At 42.5% G+C, this 22,306-nt stretch overlaps 1 protein-coding gene across 1 annotated transcript in view; it reads left to right on the top strand.

Annotated features, from left to right (window-relative positions):
• Positions 1–554: 554 nt before the first annotated feature.
• Positions 555–22,306, top strand: part of mrasa (muscle RAS oncogene homolog a) — a 62,214-nt gene continuing 40,462 nt past the window's right edge. The window contains exon 1 of the mRNA XM_072258737.1: positions 555–1,131. The gene's annotated coding sequence lies outside the window, so the exon portion shown is untranslated. The remainder of the gene's footprint in view (positions 1,132–22,306) is intronic.

Genomic DNA, 22,306 nt, shown 5'->3' with positions numbered 1-22,306 from the left:
ATCGACCTAAAGCCTGGCCATTCTAACACTGGCCACTCCATCAATAGCTGCTGCAACAATGGCCACTCCGCCTACACCTCTCTTTTTATTGGCACCTCGCTGATTGCACACAACCGAAAAGCACCAAAAATAATGGAGCTCCTTTTAAACCTCACACTTGCATCATCAACGAACGAACTCTCGCGCTGATTTCAGTCCCACATATGCGTGTGTATATGTGTGAATGTGTGTGTATATGTGTGAGTGTATGTGCCTTTATGTATATGTGTGTTCATTTGTGTGTCTGTGTGTGTGCATGTATATTTATATTTGTGTGTGTGTGTTGTGTATGTATTTGTGTGTCTGTGTGTGTGTGTTTTGAGTGTGTCTGTGTATACACGTGTTTGTGTGTGTGTGTGTGTGTGTGTGTGTGTGTGTGTGTGTGTGTGTGTGTATGTTTGTGTGTGTGTGGCATGTTTGCTCCCAGGGTGAAAGTAACCGCATATTGAAGCGGAGCACACAAAGAAAACGCGTTCACACGCAGGCTTGACAGTCAAACCGGGAACATCCACCAAGGCTGACGTACTTGGGACTCGGCTGTGTCTCATAAGCATTTGTTCGTAAGGGCCACGGCGCGTTCACATCGCTCAGGGAGGGGTAGGGAGAGAGAGAGCAAAGGAAAGTCCCAGCCAGAGGCTCTCTGTATGTGTGTGAATCATTGTGGGAGATACAATGCTAACAGCGCTCTCAACCACCTGACTGCTCGCTGGATCGGTCTATTTGCGAGTGTGTCAGCATAAAAAGCCCGGGCAGGAGGGGCAGCCGCAGTACTGAGAGCAAGTCGTCGAGGCGAAGGCTGTGAGGGCAGCGCTGCTGGAAGTTGGACACCCGCCGGTATTTTTAGCACCACGTATTGGAATATAAAGCACGGATTAGAGAGTTAAACCTGGGCAGACTGGCTCGGTGATCTGAATCTGAAAAGGGGACGGCGGAGTTTTCTTTTACACCATAGGCAGGAAGGAGGACAATTTACGAGGGGGATAGGAGAGTGTCCTGGAAGAGGGGATGACAGAGAGACCGGCCCTGGGGGGCTCGCAACAGCCTTGACATGTTGACCAGCATAGTGTAGGAAGAGGTGCGGCTACAGCGACGGTAAGTGACCGGGCGAATGCCAATCCCTGCGACGCCTGACCCTTTAGTCTGGATTTTACTCACTCAATAAAAGCAACCTCTATGCTTTTAATTCCTTTCTTTAACCTCCTTGATAATTTAATGCACAATATAACCCAATAACCGGCTCCCAGTGCGACTCCGGTTCAAATCGCTCTCAATATAGTGAAAAATTCTCATAATGCATTCGAGACACTGCATTTCTCAAAGAATAACACCCGTGTTGTTTTTTTTTTGTCTGAGTGTGCTGTGGTAACTTGATATTTAAGTCACCAAAATTCATTTTCTGGTAAATCTTGCGTGCCTGAGTTGATTTTGTTTTGGGAACGCTGTCTCTCATAGAAAGGGTGTACTTGTGTTAAGAAGGGAGGGCACTCTAACAGCCTGGAGTTATTTCTGCCTGTTTCCAATCCAAGTCAGCAGTGTGAGAGTGAGAGGTTGCTGCTGGAGGGTCGGCTTTGCTTTCTGCTCATTGCCGTTGTCAGCATTTTGGGGCCTCCATTTTAAGGCTTTTCTGATAATACTTTTTTTGTTTTCTTTGGCAAGTACTTCAGACTTTTCCTCACAGTTAACCAAGAACTCATTGTGCTTGCCTATTTCACTGCAAAGTCGAGGACACAGGGCTGATTTCCACTGGATCTGTGGATTGCAGAAGCAGGGCCCTGTCTATGGTGAACAGTGTCTATCTCTCCAGGGTAATCCTCTGAGCCCAAATTCAGACCATACCCCTCTTGTCCTTCCCCATTTAGGTACCTGTGCTATAACTCAGAAATCAGGTTTATTATCACTAGCATATGTTGTGAAATTTGTTGTGTTGCAGCAATACATTGCAATACATTCAAATTTACTACAAGTTAGAACAAGAAATGTATAAGTATCATAGCAAAGGTAGATGAGCTCTGGGCATGGATCAATTATGACATTGTAGCCATTAGTGAGACTTGGTTGCAGGAGGGTCAGGACTGGCTGCTCAATATTCTGGGGTTCCATTGATTTAGACGTGACAGAGCGGGAGCAATTAGAGGAGGAGGAATGACATTTCTAGTCAGCTAAAATGTCGGGGCAGTGCCCTGTCGTGACAGACTGGAGAACCTGACTGGTGAGGCATTATGGTGGGACTGAGGAATAAGAAAGGCATGACCACTAATGGGGCTATATTACAGATAACCCACAGTCTTAGGGATTTAGTGGAATAAATCTTTAATGAGATCGCAGACTGTTGCAAGAAACATAAGATCGTTATAGTAAGTGATTTTAACTTTTCACATTGACTGGGAATCCCATACTGTAAAAGGATTAAATGGGATTGATTTTGTCAAATGTGTTCAGGGATGTTTCCTCCACCAGTACGTGGAAGTCTCTACAAGAGAGCGTGCAATGCTGGATCTGCTATTAGGGAACGAGACAGGGCAAGTGACAGAAGTTTGTGTAGGGAAATACTTCGCATCCAGTGACCACAATGCCTTTAGTTTCAAAGTAACTATGCAAAGAGATAGGTCTGGTCCATGGATTGAGATTCCAAATTGGAGGAAGGCCAATATTGATTGGTATTAGAAATAATCTGGCAAATGTAGATTGGGACAGGTTGTTTTCTGGCAAAGGTGTACTTGGGAAGTGGGATGCCTTCGGAAATGAAATTTTGAGAGTACAAAGCTTGTATGTACATGTCAGAATAAAAGTTAGAGATATTGAGGCCCTGGTTAAGAGAAAAAAGGAGGTACATAGCAAGTAGAAATAAATGAGGTGCTTATGGAGTACAAGAAAGGAATGCAAGAAAACACTTGAAGAAAGAAATCAGAAAGGCTAAAAGAAGGTATGAAGTTGGTCTAGCAAACAAGGTGAAGGAGAATCCTAGGGGATTCTACAGCTATCTTAAGAGCAGAAGGATTGCAAAGGACAAAATTAGTTCTCTGGAAATCCATGTGTGGAGCCAAAACAAATGGGGGAAATCTTAAGTGAATTCTTTGCAATTGTATTTACTCGGGAGATGGATAAAGAGTCTATGGAAATAAGGCAAAGCGGCATCAACTTCATGGACCCTGTACAGATTACAGAGGAGGAAGTGTTTGCTACCCTGAGGCAAATCAGGGTGGATAAATCCCCAGGGCCTGACAAGGTGTTTCCTTGACTCCCACAGGAGGCAAGTGCGGAAATTGTACTTGCCTGACCAATCTTATGACGTTTTTTGAGGAAGTTACCAGGAAAGTGGATGAAAGCAAGGCAGTGGATGTTGTCTACATAGACTTTAGTAAGGCATTGACATAGGAAGCTGGTCAAGAAGATCTTGGCTCCATCTGCCTATCAATCCCTGTTAAATCCCTTGCTATCACCCCTGTCTTGCTTTTCCCTCTCACCTCTTTGTACTTGCTATCTTCCCTTTACACCAGGGGTCCACTGACCCCTTGCTTAATGGCACTGGTCCATGCCAATAGAAAGGTTGGAAACCCCTGGTCTACCCGCTCAGTCTTGATGCAGGGTCTTGACCAAGAAACATTGACCTTCCCTTTACCACCACCACTTGACTCACTGAATTCCTCGAGCACTTTATTAACCCAAGATCTCCCTTAAACCACATTTTATGATATTGTTTACATTGTAAATGCAAGCTGGTATTTAAAATGAACATTTTATTCCATATCTGTACTTTACTCCCTAACTTTATATATAATTTTGAATTCTTTATGATTGTTGTCGTTTTTCTGTTGCTTGTCGCACCAACATACCACAGCCAATTCCTAATACATGTAAATGTATATGGTGAATAAAGTTGATTGTTAAATTTTCTCCCCTCTCACCTTAAACTTGTGCCTCTAGTTTTACACTCCACTGCCTTGGGAAAAGGTTTTGAATTGCTTATCCTATCTCTACCCCTTGCAGTTTTGTAAAGTTCCTCTTGGCCTTCCATGTACTAGGGAAAATGCACTCAGTGACTACTTTATTAGGTTCACCTGTACATCTGCGTGTTAATACAAACATCTAATCAGCCAAAAGTGTGGCAGCAATTCAATACATTGAGCATGCAGACATGGTCAAGAGGTTCAGTTGTTGTTCAGACTAAATATCAGAATGGGGAAGAAATGTGATCTAGGTGACTTTGACCGTGATGTGATTATTGGTGCCAGATAGGGTGGTTTGAGTATCTCAGAAACTGCTGATCTCCTGGGATTTTCCTGCATAGTAGTTTCTAGAGCTTATAGAAATTGGTGTGGGGAAAAAATATATACATATCTCAGGTGAAGTCACCTTGTTAATGAGAAGGATCAGAGAAGAATGGCCAGACTGCTTCAAGCTGACATGAAGGTGACAGTAACTCAAATAACCACAGTGATGTGCAGAAGAGCATCTCTGAACGCACAATATGCCGAACCTTGAAGTGGATGGGCTACAGCAGCAGAAGACCACTCTGTTCCACTCCTGGAGCCACTGTATTAGCTACACTCCTGTAACTAATAAAATGACCACTAAGTGTAACTGTCTGGTTAAGGTTTACACCAGAAGGTAATCCTGCACCACCACATAAAACTGGATTTACTGTTAATGCAAATCAGTCATGTTTATTTTATATGGTGGCTGCACTGTGGATATTTTAGACCACACTGATGGTGTTGGGTTGTAATATTGATAATCCCCTATTGCCACTTCCTTCTCTGATACTGGTAACTTAGGGAAGTTACTTAGGTAACTTAGGTAACTTAGGTAACTTAGGGAGGGGAAGCAAATCTGTCAAGGCTATTCCCAACCAGTAGGAACAATGAACTGAAAGAACTCTGCCTGATTTGTACTTCAGATGTGGATGGTATAAATGTGATTTGATGGCGGTCTGGTTTCTGAGTCCAGGTAAAAGACCTGAGCCATTCAGGCTTGACTTGCGCTTAATGACCTGAGATCGTCAATTTGATTACTGATTTGGGATTAAGTTATGAATTGATCAATTCGGGATTGCTGTTCTTTGCAGCAAGCAAGGGTAAATGATCAGATTAGCAATTTTGTTCACTTCAATCTGGAGGAATTAGTTCTCCTCAGTTTGGTCAGGGAACAGTAGCACATCAATTTGATCTTGATTAAATTATTTTGCTTGATGTGGTAGCTAATTGACACTTAAATAGCGTAATGCCAACAACTGAGCAACAGAATTTTTTCTTGATTATGATCAATGATTAGTTATGCAGAATTTAAATATATGGAGAATTGCTATTAATATTTCTGTACACCATGTTAAACTGAAAATTACAATAACACCTAGGCCAAACATCTCCCATCCATTTTGAAATAAAATAAATAAAATTTTTAAATATCTTGCCACATTCTTGTTCTTTGCATTTTTTAAAACCAAAGGGATCCATTGTCAATTATGATTAGACTTTCTGTACAATCAGTAGTGTTGGCCCTGATTCAGTGATTGATTGGATCTGTTAAGTTGTACGAATATAGGTGTTCTGTTTCTAAAACAGGTCTGTGCACATTTCATCTACAGACAAAATCAAAGGGCAACTGTTCGAACAGCAATGTGGGTACATCACGTACTGGTTAGATTACCCAATTAGAGCCAGAGTTCTGGACCATTGATTCATAAACTTATTTGAACCCCATCATACCAGCTGGGTGATTTAAATACAAGTAATTAAACAAATCTGGAACTTGAGCTACTCTCAGTAATGATAGCCATCAAATTGTTGTGAAAATCCATCTGCTATTATTTAGGGAAGGAAATTTACCATCCTTGCCCAGTCTGACTTTTACTTAACTCCAGCCCCACAAGGACATGTATACAGAAAGGTGCCAGAAAGTGGCCAGTAAAATCATAAACAATCCCACCCACCCTGCTCATGGACTATTTGTCACATTCCATCAGGGAGGAGGCTATCCACCATCACCAGTCTCAAAAAAGAAAGTTACTTTCCCCAAGCGGTAAGGCTGATCAACACCTCCACCCACTAACCCACCCCTCCAAACCCCCAACCACCACTACCTTATCTTTTCCTGTCAGTCACCAAATGTACAGACACTCCTGTGCCTAGCATCACTTTATGGATGTACAATGTATATAAGCTATCTTGTGTATTTATATTTATTATTTTTTATTGTGTTCTATCATAGTTTTATTTTTGCTGTTTCGGATCCAGAGTAACAATTATTTTGTTCTCCTTTACACTTGTCTACTGGAAATGGCATCAAACAATCTTGAATCTTGAAGTGACTCATTTTTAATTACCTCCTGCGGCAGGAGTAATTAGTGGTGGATGGTGAACGCAGGCTTTGCAAGTCATGTCCACAGCCTGGGAAAGAATGCATCTAGGGATGAATACAACAAGCTTTACCAGACAAAGATCAAAGTCAAGATTATCGTCATGTGCACAGGTGCAATGAAAAATGTGCAGCAGCATCATGCGCACAGAGCATCAGATAAGGAGCATTCACAAGAAAAAAAACATAAATTAAACCTTGTGTACATTGTTTTTTACAAGAACGAATACAATTAGGACAAGACAAAACAAGACAAGACCAAGTTCATTTTAGTGCAAAGTGTCATCATGTTGTAAAACTCTAGTGATCAACTCTTCAAGAACTGAATGGTTAACGGGGAAATAGCTGTTCTTGAACCTAGTGGAGTAGGACTTGAACCTCTGTATCTCCCACCTGATGGTAACTTTGAGAAGATGGCGCGGCCCAATTAGTAGTGATCTTTAATGGAGGTTGTCTTTTTGAGGCAGTGTCTACTGCAGATAGCACTAGTGGTGCGGAAGGGATGTACCTCAGATATATTGGGCTGATTCTTCTATTAACCTTCCATGTTTTAATTCTGTGGGTCTGGTAAATTTGGTGCCCAGCATGGATATCTGAAACCAGGCCAAATGATTTGTAAAACAAAAAGTGCAGCTTTGAACATCTCTTCAAATTCTGTTTTCAAATCAGCATTTAATTAGGGAAGAAAAATTCTTATTTCAATTGAGAAAGGCAGAGTGTGAGATCATTGACGTTCAGTTTTTATTGGGGGGGGGGGGAGAGAAACAGGAAGCTCTCTTTTTCCGAGAATTGTTGCAAGATGGTTGGGGGAGGGAATTGTTTCTTTGGCCTATAGGATCATCTAAAACAGTCTGTTAGGTTACTTAAGGTCATTCAATGACTTCTCTGCATTGTCCATGGCTACAGTTCTGTCTTCAATTTTTTGGAAAAACTCTCCAACTGTTAAAAGAATTTCTCTTAAAGCATAATGCTGTGAATGATTATCAGATAGAACGAAACTTCAAGGCTTCTGAGTCCTTCTCAGCTGTTCCTTTTACTCTAGATGCTTTTGCCTGAGCAGTGTTAGGTTTCACTGGTTAAGATGACGACTGAGTGTTGAGTCATTGTGTGCCAAAGTATACAGTAGTCTATAAAGGGTTCGCGAAATAAAGAAACAATGGTACAGAAAGAGAAGTAATCACTGTAAGAAATAATTTTTTGAATAAGTTTTGGAACCCATAGTGTTTCTCTAAACCACATATTCTGAATATTCCCATTAACATGGAATGTGGTGTGCTTTGAAAGTCTGTCAAATTCAACAGTATCTTGTCAATCCTGAATGGAAACAATGAATTCAAACTAAACAATGAAAACAAATTGTTGGAGATACTTGTTTAATAGGGAGCAGGGTTAACAATTCAGGTAGTCAACTCCTGTTATATCTGATTTCTGTCGTCTTCAATCTTTCCACTTCCATATAAAACAAGTTCTCCAAAGAGAAGGAATGGAATGTTGAGACATGTGTTCCCCTCCAAGTTCTCACACCATCTTCATCTAGAAGTATATCACTGTTCCTTCATCGACGCCAAGTCTAATTCTGGGAACAACTTCCCCCAAACTTAACGGGCATTCACCAGAAGAGCAACAGCAAGTTCAGGGAGGCAGCTCACTGTGAGCAGTGAGATTTGGGCAATGAATACTGAACTTGTCATTGAGGCCACAGCCAAAATAAAACAGTGCTTTTATATAAATCACAAGATTGTTTCTCCCGATTGTTCCAGTTTTTAGAATGTTCTAACCCAGAAGATTGGCTGCTTAATATGGAATTAAAGCTAAAACTCTGGAGGAGAATAGATAAGGAACGTAATGGAAAATAGTAACCGTCACCAAGATTACTCCTGATCTTTATGGATGGGGTAGGTGGGCTCCATCTCCCCCACCTTATATTTATCCTTACGTTTGTGAATAGATCCCAATTAGAATCAATTCCTGAAAGTAAATCTTAACAGGCAAACAAAATTATGTCTGATTAATGTGTAATTGCATTAAATTAGTTTAAGCAAGTGGGTAATTGTTTGTGTCATCATTTTACTTGATTTCAGAAATCAAGGGGAATTCCTGGGGATTCCTAACCCTTTGTTGTGAAGGATGAGTTTTTGAAGATTTTGTAATTCTAGTCTTGTTTGTGGTCCCATACACTGTTTTCCAAACAAAATGGGAAATGTGTATGAATAAAAATGTTACAGAATGATGAGTTCCATTGTTGAATCTCACCCCCATTTTGCTGTTGAAATCACTGAGATTCTTGCTCTGGGAAGAAATATCTCTGGCTGTCCACTCGATCTGTACCTCTTAAAATCTTATACACCTCAATCAAGCAGCATCTCATTCTCCTCCACTTTAAAGAGAAAAACACTCGCTCACTCAACCTAAAACACGTCCTCTAATCGTCAAATGAAACAGGAGGCAGCCGTAAGAGAGTTGGAGGGATGGCAGGTAGAAACTGAGTGTGGGAAAGTGAAATACAAGCGGTCAACTGACATGACTGATTATCTGAGACTGTTAAATTTAATGTACAGTCTGGAAGGCTGCATTTGCTAAGTCAGAAGATTTGGTGAATTCATTTGGAATTTCATCATCATTTTCCCTATCTGAGAGATTCTTAATGTATCTGACTCTCCACGCACCCACCACACTGTGTAAAGAACTTGATATTCTCCCCCCCACCCCCATATTTTCCTCCAATCATGTTAAAATTATGTCCCTTTGTAGAAGCCTTTTCTGCCCTAGGAAGAAGTCTCTGGCTATCCACCCTATCATCTTGTAAATCTCTATCAAGTCACCTCTCATTCAATAGGTTCAATTTAATGTCAGAAATGTGTACAATATACATTCTGAAATTCTTTTTCTTCGCAGACATCCACAAAAACAGAGGAGTGCCTCAAAGAATGAATGACAGTTACATGTTAGAATCCTAAAGTGCCCCCCAGCTTCCCCTCCCACGCACAAGCAGCAGCAAATCAATGACCCCCCCCACCCCCCACCGAGCACTCAACTGAGCAGCAAAGCACCAATAAAGACACAGACTTGCACTGCCCCAAAGACTACTTGTTCACCTGGTAATTCGACATGCCACAGGCTCTCACTCTCCCTAATGAGGGAAAAAGGCAGTATCCCCATTTCGCTCCAAAGAGAAAAATCCTATCTGTCTTCATAAGACATGCCCATTTATCCAGGGAATAGTTTAAAATAAAATTTAATCTTGACCAAAAACTCCTCAAGAAAACAAATCTGTTTTTTTTATATAACTGATGTGGCCCACAGGTAACTCTGAACAATGCTTTGACTTTTAATTGCCCTCTGAAAAGATCTACAGACTGTATGGTGACTACTATGTTTAAAATAGCAATGATAAAATCAGGCTGACTAAAGCTGAAGAGCGGGAGTGAAATTTGACACTGCAGCATTGCTCCCAGCTCACTCAACCTTCCAAAATCTTCCTGCAAAGATATGGGGGCAAAGGTATCGGGAGAGCTGTCCCATAGATTAGTCAAGCAGCAAGCTGACAGTCAACATTGGAATCATTCGTTACAGCACTCGTGCCAAACTATGAAGTGATCCTTTCTCGGAGTGAAGGAACAGGATTCACCAGAGAATTGAGATAGTGCCATAACTGTATACATTTGGGGAACCATGCTAGTGTCGTGGTTAGTGCAATGCTATTGCAGCTTGGGGCATTTTGGAGCTCAACTCTGTTGCTGGCTGTAAGGAATTTGTAAGTTCCCCCTGTGAACTGTGTGGGTTTCTTCCAGGTGCTCTAATTTCCTCCCACAGTCCAAAGACATACCAGTTGGCAGATTGTAAATTGTCCTGTGATTAGGCTGGTGTTAAATGGGTAGGCTTCCGGGACTTGCGGCTTGTTGAGCCAGAAAGGCCTGTTCCGTGCATAGCAATAGAAATAAATAACGGATGAACAGAGTGTCAAGGCTACTTCCTCAATCACACTTCAAGGAGACCTCCTCCCAATCACACTTGCTGTCCTCCAACTGATGCATCTGTACTCCTCCACTCTGAGCATCCTCTGGAAGAAGCACTGCATGTGGCTGGGGATCAGCTTGTGGCCTGATTGAGGGGCCACTGTTCATTACCAAGAATTGTTTGAAGACACCACACAGCTGATGAACTGACTGGCTCATGAAGGGTACTGTGATTGCAGTGGGTCTGTGGCAAGCAGTGAATGAATAAATCAACACGAGGGATAAACCTATTGGACCTCATCCTCACCAACCCGATTCATCTCTGCCAAGAGGGACAGCTGGACACTTAATCTTCATGTTACAACCTTCTCCCCATGTTATGTGGTACTACAAACCTGGTTGCTGAAAATGGGGTAAAAATGAAGTACTGTGGATCCTGAGCTAGCCCTCTGTTGGTCAAGGTTCTCCATGGATATTGTGTGCTAGCTGACTACGTGATACATAAGCCAGGGCAGTACAATATGGAGAGCAAGCTGTTGCCCATGTAGTAGGCTCCCCCTCTCCACACAGCTGATGAATCCAGAGGAAAGCAGAGACCGATACAGTTTGGCACCAGTGGTGTTGCAGAAGTTGCCAGTCAGTATTGAACTCCACATCAGACTGCCTTAGCACTCCAGCTCCGGACTTTTCCCTCAGGGTTTACTCCCAAAGTCTTCCCCGTGAGTGGGTACAGGTGCAATGCAGTGGAAGTTTGAGATCAGAGTTTCCCTTCTCCGAGATGAGCTGGCAACCACGGCTGATGAGCCCCTTCTGCCCATGTTGCATGGTTTGTAATTGCATTCGTAGATTAAAGGTTGGCTTGATATCAGCGGTCCCCAACCACCAGGCTGCAAAGCATGTGCTACCGGGCCATGAGGAAACAATATGAGTCAGCTGCACCTTTCCTCATTCCCTGTCACGCCCACTGTTGAACTTGAACACAGGGTTGTCAACTGTCCCATATTTGCCAGGACATCCCGTATATTGGACTAAATTGGTTTGTCCTGTATCTCCCCTGCTAAGGTAGAGCGTTCCTATGAAACCTTTCGTGCCGAAATGATGTGAAGTGAAGAAGCAATTACCATTAATTTATATGGGAAACATTTTTGAGCATTCCCAGACCCAAAAAATAACCTAACAAATAACACGTAAAACTGAAAATAAATAACACTAACATATAATAAAAGCAGAAATGATATGATAAATACACAGCCTACATAAAGTAGAAATAATGTATGTACAGTATAGTTGGGAAAATGAATGCAAAACCAATTTGTGGGGGGAAAAGAAATCGGCACGTACACGCATGCGCACACAGATGCCCGCGCAAGGCCTCATGGTCATGGTAGTCTTTCCTGAGGTAAAGTGTCCCAGGATATGACTGCTACTTTTGTCCCTTATTTGGGAGTGAGAAAGTTGGCAACCCTAACTGTAAAAGACATGTTGAGGTGAGTTTAACCTTACTTGAACACTCCCCCAGGCGGCCAGTCCGCAAGAATATTGTCAATATTAAACCGGTCTGCGGTGCAAAAAATGTTGGGGACCCTGCTTTATATGACCGGCTACACCAAAACATACAATGAAATGCAACATTTGTGTCAAATCTAAGGAGTGACTGTTTTGTTGGGCAGCTGCATGTGTCACTATGTGCCTGGCACCAACATAGCACGCCCACGACTCAGTGACCCCAACTGTACGTCTGGAATGTGGGGGGAACCGGAGGAAATGTGCGTAGTCAGGGAAAATGTTCAAATTCTTTATAGATAGTAGCAAGAATCGAACCCTGGCTGGTGCTCACTGGCACTGTGATATGCCAACAGGTATGCTACCTTACCACCTAAAGTCAGGAGATCACAAGAACATTAAGAACAAAAGCCAGAATGTTCTACCTGGCCCCACATGTCTGCTTTGCTTTTCAATAAGATCATAGTCAATCAAGAATCATAAAAGTCAACTCACTTCTTTCACTTTGGAGGTAGTCACAACCAGGACAGTTTGAAGCACTGGCATTACTTGCTACTTATAAGCTTGTACCTGAATGTTGTCTAGGTCCTGCTGGATGCAGGGAGGAGCTGCTTTACTTGCTGTGGATCAATCAAGTTAAGCATTGGACATTCATTAGCAAACTCCTTCAATTCTGACCCTATGATGGAAGGAAGGTCACTGCTGAAGCAGTGGAAGACGTCTGGCTTCAGGACACAGTGGAGCTCCTGCAGTGATTGACCAAAGATAAACAAAACTGTCTTGCTATGTAAAAACGCAAATAAGGGGAATTCTGCAGATGCTGGAAATTCAAGCAACACACATCAAGGTTGCTGATGAACGCAGCAGGCCAGGCAACATCTCTAGGAAGAGGTACAGTCGACGTTTCAGGCCGGGACCCTTCGTCAGGACTGCAGATGCTGGAAATTCAAGCAACACACATCAAAGTTTGCAGATGCTGGAAATTCAGTCCTGATGAAGGGTCCCGGCCTGAAACGTCAGCTGTACCTCTTCCTAGAGATGCTGCCTGGCCTGCTGCGTTCACCAGCAACTTTAATGTGTGTTGCTATTTTGCTCTGTGTAGGTCTGACTCCAGCTATTGGGAGCTGTAGAGGCAAAGTGATTGGATATATTTGAAGTGGAGCTTGATGGATTCTTAATTAGTCAGGGCATCAGAGGGTATTGGGAGAAAGGAGGAGAATGAGGTTGAGAAAGATAGTAAATCAGACATGATGGAATTGCAGAGCAGACTCTAGGCCAAATGGCCTAATTCTGCTCCTATTCTTATGGACTAGGTTGTAATTTGTGTGATTGAGTAAAGGCTTCCTGATAGACAGGAAAGCAGGGTGTTCCTGATGTTCTGGAAAAGCCATTTGCTTGAGGTTCTGGCATAGAGGAGGTTAGGTCCTTAACTTCCGCATTTTGCCTTAATTAGGATGTATTAACATTGAACAAGTAATTTCTGTACACCCTGAATAGGGTAATAATATGTATGTTCTATAGATAGTTAAAGTGCCAATCTAAGTTCCAACCTTTCAATACCTCAACTTCATCAGAAGCAGATATTCCTGGCAATATTCATGTAGATAGCTTTGACTGTGTAACACATGGCAAGTGCTGTATCCAAAGAACCACTCTAGATAATAGGTCAATTGCAGCTTATGCATTTTCAAATGGTGTGCATTTTCAAAGAAGGGACCAGTGTTGTTAAGCTTATGTTATTGCAATGAAGTTGCTGAGGTTCTTCTTGTGCCCTTGAGAGGTATCACATCGAGTGAAGAGTTACCTACATTTTATTTTTAAAAAAGCATGATGGAGCAATTACTCACTGATCTAATCTAGAATTGTGTAAGAAAGCAGCTGCCTAACTTTAGTTTAAGGTCGTACTTGAAGTGAGATCTGTCCACTATGGATGTGCTACTTCCATCTGTGTACAGCATCAGCAAAATCAATTTGTATTTCTGATGCTTCACTCAAGGTACTGCCTTTTCCAATACCAGACTAAATATATAATTATGTTAGATGCAAACCAAGAGCCTTATCTGTTTTCCTTTCACTCTGGTTGTGAATCCATGGTGACCAAATAAATTGTTTTTACAATAGAATAGGATGAAGATTGTGTGAAGAACAGGGTTGTTGATTTTTTTTGCTTCTCATGTTCTAAGTAAATCTATTATCAATGTGCATATATGTCACCATATACAATACAAGAAAATATTTATTTTGTGGGCAATTACAGTAGAGCAAATAATACCATAGAATCAATGATAAGGCACACAAAGACTGACAAACAGTCAATGTGCAAAATAAGACAAATTGTGCAAATAAAACTAATAATAAATGAATATGTAATAAATAAAATTGAGAATCAGTTCCATAGCAGGCAATGCTATGCAGACAGGAATATGTTCTAGTTGTTTCAGCAGTAGTATGCTTGTTTTTAAGTATTTGTTTAAATATTCTGAGTGCATCTGAGCAATGGGGGGAAAATGGAAGCAGCAAGATTGAGAAAAGTTTGCATACAAAGTTTAAATATCTGAAGGCTGTAAGTTATTATTCTAGTCCATATAGCTCCGTTCTTTCCATTCTGCATAATGGATGTAATCCCTGGAGATTCTTTTGTGCTGTAACTTGCAGAGTTTGAGTGTATTTGGCAAAATGGTTTAAAAAGCAAAACCTCTCCTTGAATAGGAAGGGGAGGTTGATAAAGGTGGGTATAGTAGTTTATAAAATGCACCAAGAAATGCAGAGGGGAAAAAAAACTGTTTCCCAATAAAAAATATATAAATAAGGTTGAAAGGGAGCAGGGAAAATTTACAAGGATATTGCCAGAACTGGAGTACCTGAGTTATAAGGAAAAATTGAATAGGTGAGAACTTTATTCCTTGGAACATAGAAGATTGACAGGAGATTTAACAGAGGTATACAAAATTATAAGTGGTATAGATAGGCTAAATGCAAGCATGCTTTTTCCACTAAGTCTGGGTGGGTTAAGGGTGAAAGCTGAGAAGTTTAGGGGAGCATAAGGGGAAACTCTTTCACTAAGAGGGTCGTAAGAGTATGGAGTGAGCTGCTGGCATAAGTGGTGCCTGTGAGCTTGACTTCAATGTTAAAGAGAAATTTAGATAGGTACATGGATGGGAGGGGTATGGGGGGCTGTGTTCTGAGTGCAGGTCATTGGAGGTAGGTAGTTTAAATGGTTTGGCATGGACTAGATGGGTCAAAGGGCCTGTTTCTGCGCTGTACCTTTCTGTGACTCTAACGGTAATCAACAAATTGAAAATGATGAGAGGAGCTGGGGAGAACCCGGACTTGTGGGATGGCCAACCTTTATGGAACCGTGTTAAAGTATCCATCTGCACCGTCTGGAGGGACGGGAGGTGTGGGTTATGCAGAGTAGGACTAGTTTTTCCCTGTTACCACAGATATTCAATCACCTGTTAGCATTGTTACTTCAGCAATGAATGGGACACATGATAATTTTGTTTTCTCCTGAAAATCAATTTTCTTACAGTGTTGAAGCCTTAGGTGAGCTTTTGCTCCATGTCTTCTATATGGCTTGTAGTTTATCCTACTATATAATCGATAGAGAAAGCTGATTTCAGCTTTGTATGCAACATTCCCTCATGTGGGCATCTCTGAGGATCTATTTTGGGCCCAACATATTGATACAATTAGAAGAAGGCATGGCAGAAACGATATTTCATTAACACAAAATACTCTGCAGATGCTGGGGTCAAAGCAGCACGCACATCATGCTGGAGGAACTCAGCAGGTCAGGCAGCATCCGTGGTAACGAACAGTCAACGTTTCGGGCCGAGACCCTTCGTCAGGACTGAAGAGGGACGGGGCAGGGACCCTATAAAGAAGATGGGGGGAGGGTGGGAAGGAGAAGGCTGGTAGGTTCCAGGTGAAAAACCAGTAAGGGGAAAGATTAAGGGGTGGGGAGGGGAAGCAGGGAGGTGATAGGCAGGAAAGGTGAAGAAGGAATAGGGGAAAGCACAATGGGTAGTAGAAGGAGGCGAAACCATGAGGGAGGTGATAGGCAGCTGGAGGAGGGGGCAGAGTGAAACTGGGATGGAGGAAGGGAGAGGGAGGGAATTACCAGAAGTTGGAGAATTCAATGTTCATACCAAGGGGCTGGAGACTACCCAGACAGTATATGAGGTGTTGCTCTTCCAACCTGAGTTTGGCCTCATCATAGCAGTAGAGGAGGCCATGTATGGATATATCTGAATGGGAGTGGGAAGCAGAGTTGAAGTGGGTGGCAACCGGGAGATCCTGTCTGTTGTGGCAGATGGAGCAGAGGTGCTCGACAAAGCGGTCCCCCAATCTGCGTCGGGTTTCACCGATGTAGAAGAGGCCGCACCGGGAGCACCGGATGCAATAGATGACCCCAACAGACACACAAGTGAAGTGTTGCCTCACCTGGAAGGACTGTTTGGGGTCCTGAGTGGTGGTGAGAGGGGAGGTGTAGGAACAGGTGTAGCATTTATGCTTGCAGGGGTAAGTGCTGGGTGGGAGATCCGTGGGGATCCTCATTAGGAACTTGAAGAGATCTGGTATGTCAACAAGGACTCTAGCAAATTTCTAGGGATGCAGGGTGCCGATACATATCTGTCAAAGGAGGTGAAAGGTGCTCCTTCCCTCCACTAGTCTTTAGGTCACCCTTGGGCAAGGTGCAGCTCCTGCTTAGCCCCCCGAACAAGGTCACATGGGAGCAGGTGGTGGATGGTCATATGAGCAACTGGTGCATATCACAAAGATGGTATGGAAGGAGCACTGCACAGGATTGGGAAAAGCTGCAGAAAGTTCTAAACTCAGCCAGCTCCATCATAGGCACTAACCTCCCCAGCATCAAGGGCGTCTTCAAAAGACGATACCTCAAAAAGGCAGCATCCATCGTTAAGATCCTTCACCCAGAATGTGCCCCCTCTCATTGCTACCATCAAGGAGGAGGTACAGGAGCCTGAAGACACACTCAGAATTTTAGGAACATGTTCAAAGTGCATTTGTTATCAAAGTATGTATACATTATACCACCTTGAGATTCACCTCCTCACAGGCAGCCACGAAACAAAAAAACCCAAAAGCAAACCCCATGTTTCTGGGGTGGAAAAAGACTGCCTAACACCCAATGTGCAATGAAAAATAAATCTTGCTAACAGTAACTGTAAGCAAATAGTCTTTCTGAACTGAAATACACAGAGTGCGAGACCCATAGTTCAGTTCTTCCCCTCTGCCATTAGATTTCTGAATGATCCAAGAACATTTTTTACACTTACTTATGTTTTATATTTTTTGTAACTTGTAAGTGTATTTTATGCATTGCACCATGCAGTACTGTTGCCACAAATTTCACGACAATGCCAGTGCTAATAAACCTGATTTTGATCCTGATAATCTTTCTTTGACATATAAAGACACTGTTAAAGAAAATTCTGTTCATAGAAGTTGGACTGGTTGTCTTTTTTTACTGTTAAGCCCATGAATGTGATACTGTCATTTCTGAATAGTTTCAGTGATCTTCTTTGTCTTGTACGTGCTCATTTTTTGATAAATGTTGATATGTAAAGGTGGGGTTGTCTGGGTATTTAACAGTGCAGAAGAATTTTGAAGTTTGCTTGGAGCCATGAGACATAGAAGTAGAATTGGGCCATTCAGCCCATCAAGATTTGACCCCTTTATGAATCAAGAACCTATCAACTTCTGCTTTAAACACACCCAATGACTTGACCTCCATAGCCATCCATGGCAATGAATCCCACAGATTCATTTCCCTCTGGCTAAAGATATTTCTCCTCATCTCTGTTCTAAAGGGACATTCTTTTATTGAGGCTGTGCTCTTTGATACGAGACTCCCCCGCCATAGGAAACATCCTTTCCATCTCCACTCTATCTAGATCTTTCAATATTCAATAGGTTTCAATGAGATTGCGCCCCCCCACCTCTTCTCATTCTTCTAAACTCCAGTGGATACAGACCCAGAGCCATCAAATGCGCCTCAGACATTAACCCTTTCATTCCCAGGATCATTCTCGTGAACCTAAGTTTTTCATGTCTGAACACCTGAAACACTTTCCATTACCTGTTGATTTCAGGAGTGCAGTTTATGTCTTTTATTACTAATCAAGATAAGTTTATTGTCATGTGCAGAACTATGGTGAGGTACAATTACAATGAAAGTGCTACGTGGGTGACTAATTATAAAACTGTAGTCGCGAGTGTTGTGACTGTGATCAAAGTCTGGAGAAACACTGAAGCAGATCTTTATTCAGTGTACAAGCAGGCATCATTCTGGAGACACTCTCGGTAAAGGCTCCAACCCCAAAAGTACAGTCACATTTTTATACCCTTAAGGTCAGTGAATACTCCCTAACAATGAGGGTAAACCTTTTGATGCCTCTGCCTACCACCTCCCAGACTGTCACTAGTTCCAACCTTCCCTCCTCTACCTGTGAATCACACCTCATCTGGATCCACCTACTGCTTGCCAGCTCTCTCTATTGGCTATCTCTCCTTGACTCTTTCAGTCAGAGTTGACTCATGTACACATAGACACAGGTGCAATGAAGACCTTACGGCAGAAACGCAGGCACGTAACATCATATCAGCAGCATTCAGAAGAAAAACATAAAGTGTACACAAATTTTACAAGAAAGAGCACAATTACATTTGAACAATTTGTTCATTTCAATGCAAGTTGGTCATAGTGTTCATAAACTGTAGTGATTAGTGTTTTGCCAGTTGGTAGAAGAACCAAATAAAAAATCTCGACTTAACCATTTCCTTTCATAGATGTTGCCTGACCCAATGATTTCATCCAGCAGTGTCTTTTTTCACTTTACAAGATTCCTGTTAAAGTTGCTAGGGTAACCCTGTTTTTTTTTTGCAGCTACCCATAGGTGTAATTTTGCCATCCCACACCCACTCTGACATTTTAACACCAATCCAATGAAATTCACCAAACCTTCTGACTTAGCACAACGCAGCCTTCCAGACTGGACCTTAAGTTCAACAGTATCTCAGATAATTAGCCGTGCCAGCTGACCGCTTGTATTTCTCCTTCCCACTCTCAGTTCTACCTGCCATCTCTCTAACTCTCTGCTGTTCCTGGTTTCATTTATCACTGCCTGGATTAAAGAGTGTGTCTTATGAGGATAGGCTGAGCGAGTAAAGGCTTTTCTCTTTGGAGTGGAGGAGGATGAAATTGCAAGTTGATGGAGATGTTTGTGATCATAAGAGGCACAGATCAAGTAGACTGCCAGAGACGTTTTTTTTCTCAGAGCATGAATGGCTATCACAAGGAGACAGTTTAATTTTAAGATGATTGGAGGAAAGTATACAGAGCATGTCAGAGGTAGTTTTTGTACACACAGATGGTGGTGAATGCATGGAATGCCCTGTCAGGGGTGGTGGTAGAGGCAGATACATTAGAGACATTTAAGAAACTGTTAGATAGGCACATGGATGTTAGAAAAATGGAGAGATCTATGGGAGGGAAGGGCTAGATTGATCTTAGAGTAAGCGAAAAGATCAGAGCGACATTGTGGACTGAAGAGCCTCTGCTGTGCTGTAATACTCTGTGTTCTAGTTAGTTAAGTGGGATGATTTTCAGTCTCTGACTTTGTTCAGGTCTCAGAGTAATAGTTCCCTAATTTAACTACTACATACACAGAGGTTTTGGTTTTGGTTAACATCTAGTCCGCATTACACAATTCTTGATTACCGTATCAGTGATTTCAACAGCAAAATAGGGGTGAGATTCAACAATGGAACCCATCATTCTGTAACATTTTGTATTAAGACGTGTTTCCCATTTTGTTTGGGGAAAACCGAGTGTATGGGGCCACAAACAAGACCAGAATTACAAAATGGTAGAAAACTTATCATTCACAACAAAGGAATGGGTTAGAAATCCCCGGGAATTCCCCTTGATTACTGAAATTGTGAAGTAAAATCATGGGACAATTACCCACTGTTTCAACTAATTTAATGCAATCACACATTAATCAGACATAATTTTATTTGCCTGTTTAGATTTATTTTCAGGAATTGATTCTAATTGGGATCTATACACAAGTGCAAGTATAAATAGAACATGGGGGAGATGGAGTCCACCTCCCCCTTCCCTAAAGATCGGGAGCATCCTTGGTGATGGTCACTATTTTCTGCCCAAACCTTATCTAGTCCATGAGCCAGGACCCCAAATTTGGGCCACCGGTACCATCTGTGGGGAATAATTCTTAAAGGGATTTTTGGCAAGGTATACACACCTAGTGCTAGAAAATATGTGATAGCATTGCAGCCGTGGTAGCTTTCTTGCCTGCAAGAAGAACCTGGTGTGGACACTTGCAAGGCAAACAGATCCAGAGAATCAGACAATCCCAAGCTGGACTGGTTTTAATATCAGCACCAGGGACCAAGAACCAATCTCACAAGATATTGTTGGGTATCTGCCAACCATCAATTCACCAGACATAGAGTTGACCACAGTATTTGAAATCCTGAACCAATCAGAGCTAATCAGGAAGCAACTTCATCTAGAAACAACTGTGGTAGTCATGGATCAAGCACTCTATGCAAAAGCCACTGAGATTGCCTGGAAGCACAAAGAGCACTTCTCCAACATTCTTCTCAGGATGGGGACATTCCATACCATATGTAATGCCTTAGCCATCCTAGGAAAGCGATTTCAGGATGCTGGTCTAAAGGACGTATGCATAGGGTTTGGAATTATTGCAGAGGGGTCCATCAATGGAGTCCTTGATGGTAAGCACTACACTTGTGCTGTCAGGGTCCATAAGTACATCTATGAAGCACTGATGAGACTCGCATGAGCAGAGTTCACACCGTGAGTTGAGAATAACGTTCCAGAGAGGAGTGGGATGATCAAATTATTCTTAGACCATGTGAACGACATGGCCAGTGACTTGAACAACAGAAGTTGAACAATCTGCTGCAAAGTCCACTCTTAGCTGAGATGAGAACCCTGTGGACAGACTTCCTGGAACACCTCCGTCACAACAATGGAGAGCTATCCGCATTCTGGATCTCATACATTGACATGATGGAGAACGTAGTACTTGGGCTTCTGTGCGCCTCTCGTCAGGGAGACTGGGAGTTGCACCTCATGGTCCCATGATCCCATGGTGCTTTGTCTATGATAAGATGAATTATGCCAGGTACCTGTCCCTTTACTTTGCTCAGATGATGAACCTCCCAGAGAAGAATCCTTCTGTGTATGAGGCCTTCAAGACCGGCCAATTCTCAGTGCAGCTGTCAAGTAACAACCCCTCTGGGCAGATCCCTGTGGACCAGGCAGTACGAATCACAGTGAACAAAGACACACACAGACTCCTGGAGGCACATCACGGTTCAGCCTGAATGCTGGAGCTATCAAGCGTTACTACATAACAGCTGAGCACTGCAGTGCATTCCTGGGACAGTTAAGGGAGATGGTGCAAGGCAACAAATCAGAGCTTTGTCATGCGGAGTTACAGCGGCCAAGAATCCAGAAAGACGAGGAAGCAGTTTCAGCCGTGGTTAGCCTCATACGTGAATGGGTCAACCCATTTGCAGAGAAGTGGGACCTCATTAGCATCTCTACGGCAAAGGCAGCCCCCAAGGACATTGCCTTCGAACTGATGAAGGCATATGAGATTGGTGAGCAATGCTATGCAACCTTCAAGGATGAGAGACTAGAGGAAGACCCACCAGCAAAGAAATTCCATGACCCAATGAAAACCAACAAGCTGAAAACATTCAGTGATATGTGGAAGAAGAGAGAAGTGAAATCAAATGGGAGGGCGATCATCTTGAAAGCAGACAGGTCTTTGTTTGGCCGCATCATAGTGATGGCACAAGGGCGCAGTCTATGTATGGAGGATATCCTTTCTCATCCCCTTGGACCATTGCCCTGGGCCCTGTCCACACCAGAAGGATTGCTGAGAAAGCCAAATAAAGCTACTTTAGCCACAACCTTGCAGAAGAATGTAGCAGTAGAAGAGCTACTCCCAGGAAACTCTGCTACAGTGGAATGAACTTGGTCCGAAGATTGAAAGGTGATCAAGTTACTTTCAGAGATGTTGCCACAACAATTCTGGGTATGGCTCTGAGGGAAAGCAGTCAGAGTAGCAGAACAGATGTTGTGTTCGACACATACAAGGAGAACTCTATCAAGAATAGTGAAAGATCTCTACCGGGTGAAGAGACTGGTCATGAGTTGCAAGGAATCACAGGCACACAGATGGTGAGGCAGTGGAGGAGCTTCCTGATCAAAGTCAGTAACAAAAATAGTCTTATTAACTTTATAGTCCATAAATAGAGGAAGGCGAAGTACAGAGCAAAGCTACGGGAGAAGATTCTGTATGCAACTGTTAATGACAATTGTTACAGAATCACATCTCAAGACAGTGAGGAGGTGTCAACTCTTC

This window comes from Mobula birostris, chromosome 5 (genome assembly GCF_030028105.1).
Source record: "Mobula birostris isolate sMobBir1 chromosome 5, sMobBir1.hap1, whole genome shotgun sequence".
NCBI classification, from domain to species: domain Eukaryota; kingdom Metazoa; phylum Chordata; class Chondrichthyes; order Myliobatiformes; family Myliobatidae; genus Mobula; species Mobula birostris.
The sequence above is the reverse complement of the archived record's forward strand: the minus strand, read 5'-3'. Positions and strand labels throughout refer to the sequence as shown.